At 41.2% G+C, this 9,641-nt stretch overlaps 1 long non-coding RNA gene across 1 annotated transcript in view; it reads right to left on the bottom strand.

The window, feature by feature from the left end:
- Window positions 1–8,690, bottom strand: part of LOC123517728 — a 63,226-nt gene extending 54,536 nt beyond the window's left edge. The window contains exon 1 of the long non-coding RNA XR_006678561.1: window positions 8,619–8,690. This is a non-coding gene — a long non-coding RNA (uncharacterized LOC123517728). The remainder of the gene's footprint in view (window positions 1–8,618) is intronic.
- Window positions 8,691–9,641: the final 951 nt, after the last annotated feature.

Genomic DNA, 9,641 nt, shown 5'->3' with positions numbered 1-9,641 from the left:
TTCTTTTTTCTTTTTTTTTCTTCTTGTTTCCTTCCTCCTTTCCGTCCTCTTCCTCTTATCTCCTCTTCCTTTAATTTCTTCTTTTTTCTCCTTCTTTTCCTTTCTTCTTCTTCTTCTTCTTCTTTTGTTGTTGTTGTTGTTGTTGTTGTTGTTGTTGTTGTTGTTGTTGTTGTTGTTCTTCGTCTTCTTGTTCTTGTTCTTCGTCTTCTTGTTTTCCTTCTTCGTCTTCTTGTTCTTTTTTTTCTTGTTTTTCTTATTTTTCTTCTTTTTCTTCTTCTTCTACTTTTCTTCTTCTACTTATCAATACTATTACTTTTATCAATATTACCATTTATATTATTATTATTATTATCATTATTATTATTGTTATTATTATTATTATTATTATTATTATTATTATTATTATTATTATTATCATTATCATCATCATCATCATTGTTGTTGTTTTTGTTGTTATCATTGTCCACTTTATGAAAAACAAGTATTCTGGTTCAACAATTTCCTTCGTTCCGTTATAAGGAATCTGAACAACACGCTCTTTTTTTTTCTTTTTCTACGTTGTATTCCTTCCACAAAGTCATGTTTTTTTTGCAGACTTTTTTTTTCACCACTTCCGCCGTCTCTCTTTCTCTCTCTCTCTCTCTCTCTCTCTCTGCACCTTATCATGGCAGCCCCGAAGGTGTTTTTGAGGGGAGCCTAACAAGCAGAACCATCCGCTTATAATGAGGCACAAGGTAATGAGCTGCCGCGGCCCTCATGACCCTCACCTTCCCCTCATCTTACTCTCATGGCCCTCACTTCCTCCCTTCATAGTCCCCTCATGACCCCCTGCAGCCCACACGACCCTCAGAGTTCGTTTATGTCTCCTACTTTTCCCCATGGCTATCACCTTCCCCTCAAAGTCCCCTCATAACCTCCTGCCTCTGTCCTGTCATGATTCTCCGTGTCTTTTCTTTTTATATATGTTATTAAGTTCTTTTACTTTTGTTCAGAGTTTCTTGTACTTTTTCTTCAACTTTCTGTATTAAAGTTTCTATTATCATATACATAAAGACGATACATTTAGGTTATCGCTTATTTTTTCCTTTTATTTATTTATTTTTTTTACATTGGGTATTAAAAGTTATATTTAATTTGGAGAGAATAAAGAGAAAGGAAAATAATATCAATTCGATTTAACTTCTTTCTTTTTACAACCTTTCCTTTTCTTCGTTATTGCCGTGAGATTGTTTCCAAACTATACACAACTCGTCTTGTTTGTTATATATATATTTTGTTTTTACTTCCCTTCTTATTTCTCTGCAATAAAAACAAACAAAACTCTTTTCAATCTCCTTCTCCCAATCTATTTTCTTTTTTTTTTTCTATTCGTTTTTTTTCCTTGTCCAGCCAAGTCAGAAAAGAAATTCAGGACCTTCTTCAGAGACATATTTTCCAGGACCTTTTCTCCCTCCCTCTTTCGTTCCTTCTCCTCCTTACCTCCCTCCCTCTCCCCACCTACTTATCCTTCCCACCCATCCACCCTCTCTCTGTCTCTCCTTCGCCCCTCACCATTTTCCGATGACGGGCCGTGAAGGATCATGAATAAGGAACGAATTATTCACCAGTAGAGGTCAGGAGCCGGACACGTTAAGAGAGAATTCATAAAACTGTCAGGAGGATGTGGGTGGATGAGTATGTTGGGCGGCGTGGGAGTCGTGGGCGTACGTGTGGATCTGGATGAGAGATTTAAAGCATTCCCGAGTGTGTGTGTGAATGTGGACGACTGTGGATGAGCGCTGGAAAGGTGGAAGGGTCAGCTGGGTTTACTAAGTGGATTGGACTGGCATGTAATTTCGCTCCACTTGTGAGGTGAGGAGTGGGTACTGGCGCTGTGGGTGTGGTCATATGGGTACTGGCGGTGGCGGTGGTGGTGGCGGTGGTGGTGCTGTGATGTGGGTGTGGTCGTCTTGAAAGTGAAAGTGGATGTATAAGTCAGTTTCGGGGTGAGAGGAGGTAATGTTTGGGCATGTGTGTGTGTGTGTGTGTGTGTGTGTGTGTGTGTGTGTGTGTGTGTGTGTGTGTGTGTGTGTGTGTGTGTGTGTGTGTGTGTGTGTGTGTGTGTGTCTCGTGGGCGTGTTGTGGGCGAGTGAGTGGGTGTGGCACGTCAGTGAGGGGCGGGGATGGTGGGGTCATCGTTCTTACCTGAAAGAACACAAGGTGACTGGCAAGTCCCCTCTCCTCCCATGTGAGAGAGAGAGAGAGAGAGAGAGAGAGAGAGAGAGAGAGAGAGAGAGAGAGAGAGAGAGAGAGAGAGAGAGAGAGAGAGAGAGAGAGAGAGAGAGAGAGAGAGAGAGAGAGAGAGAGAGAGAGAGAGAGAGAGAGAGAGAGAGAGAGAGAGAGAGAGAGAGAGAGAGAGAGAGAGAGAGAGAGAGAGAGAGAGAGAGAGAGAGAGAGAGAGAGAGAGAGAGAGAGAGAGAGAGAGAGAGAGAGAGTGTAATAACACAAGAACCTGCTATGAATCACAGGAGATGTGTGTAATGTCTAAAAATATAATAGGAAATGAGAGCAAAATGGGAAAGAAAAAAAATAGCAAAAGACAACGAGGTTCCTGCTGACGACAATTAGAAATTAAGAACCGTGAATGTGAATTAAATGGAGGAAAAAGAGAAAGTTAGAGAGCGTTGCAGAGAGAGAGAGAGAGAGAGAGAGAGAGAGAGAGAGAGAGAGAGAGAGAGAGAGAGAGAGAGAGAGAGAGAGAGAGAGAGAGAGAGAGAGAGAGAGAGAGCAGAGAGAGCGGAGAGCACATAGCAGAGAAACATGCAGGTACAAGAACGAACGTACAGATAAAGAGACTTAAATTATTACAATCACAAATGCACACAGACACACGCGACGTACTCACCAAAGGAAAATTAATCATAACCTTGCACACAAACAACAAATACACAAGCAAGCAAACAAGCAAACAAACGTAAAAATTACCATAACAAAAAAAAAAAAAATAAGTCACAAAAAAGAAAAAGAAACGCAGATTAAAGACGATGATATTCCAGTTTCCATTTTTTTTTTCACTCATGCTTTTCTTTTCACACGAGCGACACACACACACACACACACACACGCACAAAACATATAATTCCCAGCTAAAAAAAACTAATCCGAGAGAAAAAATAAAACATTGCTCGAAATACATTGAAGAGAGGACATAAACAACACGATAAGCCACAACACCAGTCAAATCTCGCCAACACATGACTCACTTCCATATTTTTTTCCAGTGGCCTCTTCAGTTAACTTCTGCGGCGTCTTCCGGGCCCATTAAGGCGTCCATCCACTGGAGAACTAAGGGTTATTACTCACCATTACCCCGTGTCATAACCCCGAGCGGCAAGGCGTGTCGTGGTGGCGAGGGAGGAGGGAAGGTTAAGGAAGCACAGAGGGACGGAGGTGATGAAGTGATGAGGAAGGGAATAAAGGGAAGAAAAGGGTGCACAGGTAGTGATGATGGGCGTTGAGGTATTGTTACTTATGACGATTATGCGTGAGTAAATGATGGAGAGTAAAATGTTCCTCTTGTCACGTCCGCTCTGCTTGATAACTCTTTTTCATTTTTTTTTTTTCATATGCAAGGTGAGAGTTTAAAATGCACAATGGTTTTAGAGTATGTGTCACTGTGAGTTATACGCTTAAGAGTGTGTGTGGAGAGGTGAAATGGTGCACTGCTGCTGTAAGTGTGTCAGGAAGAACAGAGGGAAGGAGAGAGACATGGGAACAGCGAGGGGTAAGAGGAGTGAGGGGGGGAGAGACTGTGCAGAAGGTAATGGAAGACTTTTAGAAGAAGGTAATACTAATGGAGGCACGAGAATCAGTATTATTCCCCATTAACACTCCCAAATTTTCTCTACTAGCACAATAACAACACTACTCTTACTTCCTTCGCCTTCTATCTCTCCTTTTCTATCTTCTTTTCCACTAGCACTCCTCCTCCTCCCTCTCCTCCTCCTCCTCCCTCAACACCGTCACGGCTTCAGGGGGCTCGTCTCTAACACCTTCATCACCCACCCACCTCACCTCCATAATTTGCTTTGTGATCCGCGCAGCGTCGCGAATCTAGTGACAGGTTCTCCTCGCCCAGTGCTGGTCCTTTATTATTCCCAGCAAAGTGTGAATACTGTATTTCAGCGGCGACGAGATTTATCCTTTCCTCAGCGTGCGTATGTATATAATGAAAACAAATTGAGGGGACTTCTCGTGGAAATTATATACCAATATCTTACCATTACCATCTCCTGCAATTCACAAGCCATGGCGATTCATTAGCTCGATTTATTACGGTTATGAGTGAAGTCTGCTAAGATTGAGAGAAGAGAGAGAGAGAGAGAGAGAGAGAGAGAGAGAGAGAGAGAGAGAGAGAGAGAGAGAGAGAGAGAGAGAGAGAGAGAGAGAGAGAGAGAGAGAGAGAGAGAGAGAGAGAGAGAGAGAGAGAGAGAGAGAGAGAGAGAGAGAGAGAGAGAGAGAAGTGTATGGTCTAACTCAGTAGGATGGTGAGTGAGTGAGTGAGTGAGTGAGCAGTGAGTGATTACGGTGATAAGCGAGTGAGTGGATAAGTGAGTAAGTGAGGAGGCGAGTGAGTGAGTGAGTGGGTAAATGAGACGTACTGGGAGCAAATATTTTAAGTCTCCTTGTAATGTGTGATTCCCCGCCCTGCCACACCCCGCGTCACACCCACAAACACTCACCCGGCGCCCACTCACTCCCCATGACACACTAAACTAAACCACACACACACACACACACACACACACACACACACACACACACACACACACGTCGTTGCCTCTCTCTTCTCCTTTCTGGTTGGCTTGCTGAGGAGACAAACATCCTCGTGCAGCCAGCCAAGAATTCCCTGTTTAATTCTTCACTTCCCAAAGGTTAAGGTGTAAATGAACAACGGGAGAATACTTGGGACTCATGATACTTGAGGTTATTCTATTATTCTGAAAAGGATGCAGACAATTTAAGTGGAGTTGATTGCCGAGTGTAAAGAATTGTTGACTGGGTGATTTTTTGTTCGTAAGTGCACTGGTCAAGGGGACACAAAAAGAAAGACTTGAAAAAAATTGGCCTGCTGAAGTTGACTAAAGAGTTCGGTAAAAAACAAGAAATAGCCCCCAAAAATCGATGAATCTTAGAATACAATACATATGCGTGTTTAACTGTAGTTTTTCTTTTCTTTTTTTTTTGCATGAATTCCTTCAGTACCAGGACACATGTTTATCACGAGTTTTGTGTACTATTAGACCATATTATCGACATTAGGAAGGGTCTATGGAGCTCAGAAGATTAGTGGCTAGAGTCTTCACTAATTTAATCCCCCATAAGTTCCAGAAGCTGTGTAACCAGAATGGATATGAAAACGCGGCATGGTACGTACTTTTAAGAGGTTAAAAGGGAAAAGAAAAAAAAAAAAGCTTCATTCTTGATTATCATTTTTTTTTCCTTGGCTTTTGCTTCACTTATTATATCCAGCCATCAAGAACAGGGGAATATGTAATTATATATATACGTATACACAAAATCAAGGAACCGTCTCTGCTACAACGTTATTATAAGTTTACAGTTGACGAAAGAAGTATAGAAAAGAAAAAAAAAAAACTAAAAAAACTAAAAGAGAAATAAGATGAAAAAATGGAAAAAAAAATCTACAACAGTAAACAAAAAAAGTATAAAAACGTTTAATGAAGACAATAAGATGAGATAAAAATACAGACAAAGGAAAAGAAAAGAGGAGGGTGGCAGAAAACAAGTGAGTGGAGAAAGTGGTAAAAACGGGAAGGGAGAGAGAGAGAGAGAGAGAGAGAGAGAGAGAGAGAGAGAGAGAGAGAGAGAGAGAGAGAGAGAGAGAGAGAGAGAGAGAGAGAGAGAGAGAGAGAGAGTAACTATGATAAATAATGGAGAGCGGAAGGAGGAAAGATGATTCAAAATAAGAAGAAAGGGGAATGAACAGATAAAGGTAGGAAGGGGAGAAGAAGGGACGCGAAGAAATGATGAGAGAGAGAGAGAGAGAGAGAGAGAGAGAGAGAGAGAGAGAGAGAGAGAGAGAGAGAGAGAGAGAGAGAGAGAGAGAGAGAGAGAGAGAGAGAGAGAGAGAGAGAGAGAGAGAGAGAGAGAGAGAGAGAGAGAGAGAGAGAGAGAGAGAGAGAGAGAGAGAGAGAGAGAGAGAGAGAGAGAGATGTATCCCCTGATTAATTCCCAAAATCATCCAAGAGGGGATGAAAGATGCTGCACTGTGTGTGCAAACCCGGTGATCAATCTTACGTGGCCAGGTGCACACAGCAACTCACTCTATGTACGCATGGAATGGATATGTAAGTATGTATGTATGTATATATGTATACCAGCTGCACGTGATGCTGCCGCCTGACCCGTCCTCTGCTAGTGAATATATACACTAGATGAAAGATCACATACATAGATGATACTGAGTAGAGTCTGTTTTGGGCACCGATCAGTGGAATTTTCAACACTGTTGACACTAACTTTTATGCTGCGACGAATATTCTAAATACAGCAACAGATGGTATTGCCAACTTATATACAATCACAGCAACTGTAACAAGAAATTATATAAATGTGCACTTTGACCCCCATCCATTCTCCACCAATCAGAATATAAAATCCATAGATAATAATAATTCAAATGGTGCTGATGCATCATTACCCCAGTAAGGTCGGCAACAAGAAGTCCTTTATTTATTGACAGTAAGGTACCGAAAGTAGGTTATCTAATGTTACTGAACACTGAGTCTGTCTGAGCTGTAGGCAGTAAATATCCCACAGCGTCAGCTGCCTGGCAGATGATCACAAACTTACACATCTGATTATAGGACAAGAATATCAAATGTGATATTGTTGAGATGCATAAGACAGCTTATCCAATACCTAGAAAGCAATCACTTATTTTATCAATGAGGTAAAGCAAGTGATTATTCCAGAGGCGGAACATTGTTGGTTAATGGAGAACTTGCAGGTTGTATTGCGTGTTCAAGTGTTTCAGTGGCGTAGCTCGGATAGCACTGGCAAGAATTAAGATATGCACTTTGGAATTATCTATTAGTGAATAGCATTGGCTAGTTTCGCAGAGTTCATGGAAGTATCAATTCGTCACACAACACATCATAGACACGAAATCATCATTGCTATATATTATCAAGATAAAATAAAAAAACTTTCTGAAGCCAAAGCGCTCTGTGTACCAGCTCCAGGACCAGCAGGAAATACTATCTTTAGTGCCTTTAGTTTTTAACATCTGCTGGTTTGACTTTAAGGAATGACGTCAAGTTAACTGGGATTCCTGACAATCTTTGTATTCATAACTCTTCCCTAGGAGTGAATTTAGCATACTATGATCAGTGTCTAAGATTATCAGTCAGTACACGAATATAGTACATGCACGAGTAGATACATAAAAAATACATGAAGAACAAATACCAGAAAACTTGTTCTTTCATTAATGAGGTATCTGCTGAACTACGTGCTACTCATGGTAAGTGGGGAGAAGCATGGCAGGAATAGCTCAAGGCTAGCTGTTTGAAGCGAAAATATTTGTTTTAACATAAATGAAAATGATAGCACTTTCAGTATCAGATTACAAAGCTTGATTCTACAAGACAATATATTCTGCAAGAAATTTTCACATTCTAGACTATGAGTTTGAGCGGCAGTAGAGTTAGTCACATGAACCAACACTGGACATGAGGAGTGGCGATTTAACGTTAGATTGATGCACCTCAAAGACACTGGCCCCGCGGCTTGGCAAGTGGTGGGTAGCTGCAGGGACTCGTGCTACACGTGGTCAACGAAACACGGCCTCAAAGTACACAACGAACAAGAAAGGTGAGATAGACAGGTGGTAAAGCTTACCTTACCAAGAAACAGGAATTATTCTTTAGAAGCCATAACCAAGACGCATTCATTATCAGTATACATAAACTGCACGCATCGTCCATCTTTTCCTGCCGTTTTGGGGCGTTTCCTTTAAACTAGAAAAGAAGAAGAAAGAGAAAAAATGTTTCCAAACAAAAGATGACAAGCTGGAAGAAATCGCGCTGTTTACCCCGCGGCAGGTGTTCACGAAGTATTTGCTGACACTGCAGGTGGTGGAGGTGATGTGCATGAGTTAAAGCAGCACCACAGTACACGTCTTCCTTCACTAAGTAATACCTTCCTTCTTTCCGACAAAACAGGATTAAAGTATTCCACATCAACCCAGTCAAACATCTGACTCCTTCTGGGTTACATGACTTGATATCCTGTCATGTATCACTTTATATGAATAGGAAATGAGTTCAGAAAAAAAAAATGTTTGTGGGAATTTATACTTACAAAGAATCTCAGTTGTAACAGTAAAGGAGCGAAGGAAGCGAGAGTGATGCTTTTTGAAGTCATGTGACATTCATAAGATATTACACATATACGTGCATTGTGTGTGTGTGTGTGTGTGTGTGTGTGTGTGTGTGTGTGTGTGTGTGTGTGTGTGTGCGCTACCTATCTCAAGCAACGAGTGGTTGTGCTCGAGAGTACTTCACTGTTCACTAACGTCACCCACGAAATAAAACCAAAAATAAAAAACTCACTTGCCTTTCCCGGTGTATCGTGTCCTCTGCACTGTCTTCGTTTTGTCTTCTCGCAGTGGTTCACAAAACGACACATCTAGAATGAAAAAAAAAATCATAAATATCATACCAGTTTAAAGTATGTAATATTCAGGAGAGAGAAATCATGACTGCTGGCAGTTGAATTTGTGACCGACGTATTCATCCTGATATTACCTTGGACATAAATTATACATAAAGTTCGCCGTCGTTAAAGAGCAACGCATTGACTTAGTGCTATACTCAGTCTCTTTACCCAATGTTTTCCGTGGATAAAAAATTCAAATAACGATACGAAATGCAAATTACAATATCCAAGTTAATAGTTTACTTGTACCTATAAACGAACGTGATGGACAGACTAGCAAGGGAGTACAAGTATATACAGCTATTATACAGCCTTCAGCTTTAGCCTTCAACGAGGAACACAAAACCATATGTTACGATATCTAAATGTGCAACGCTTGTTAACAAATGTTAACATGTACTAGCTTGTGGTGTTTTCATGTTTGTCACCTCAATCACCCCACCGCCACTTCCAACACCACCAACACTTACACCACCACGATCACAAACATTAACAACTACACAATGACCTGAAAAATAATCAATAATAACATGAAGGTGCAGATGAAGATGCTGAGGAGGAAAATGCTGAAAAATCTGAAAATAAAGATGAAAATGAATACCAATCACTCCGGTAAAGATCGGCATCCCTCTAGCGTCAGACTTATAAACTAGATAGCAGGCAGAGAGTCCCATGGAAGGAGTGACGGTGGTAGTGGTGGTGGTGGTGATGCAGGAAAACGGTCGACTGACATGCAGACGACCCTCTGGTATCAGTTCCTTTTCTCATCACTACCATGACACCAACCACCGTCAGAGCAAGCGTAACAAAGCAAGAACACAAAGCTAGAAGAACGATATATCTTGTTACACACACACACACACACACACACACACACACACACACACACACACACACACACACACACACACACACAC

This window comes from Portunus trituberculatus, chromosome 42, assembly GCF_017591435.1.
Source record: "Portunus trituberculatus isolate SZX2019 chromosome 42, ASM1759143v1, whole genome shotgun sequence".
Classification (NCBI taxonomy): domain Eukaryota; kingdom Metazoa; phylum Arthropoda; class Malacostraca; order Decapoda; family Portunidae; genus Portunus; species Portunus trituberculatus.
The sequence above is the reverse complement of the archived record's forward strand: the minus strand, read 5'-3'. Positions and strand labels throughout refer to the sequence as shown.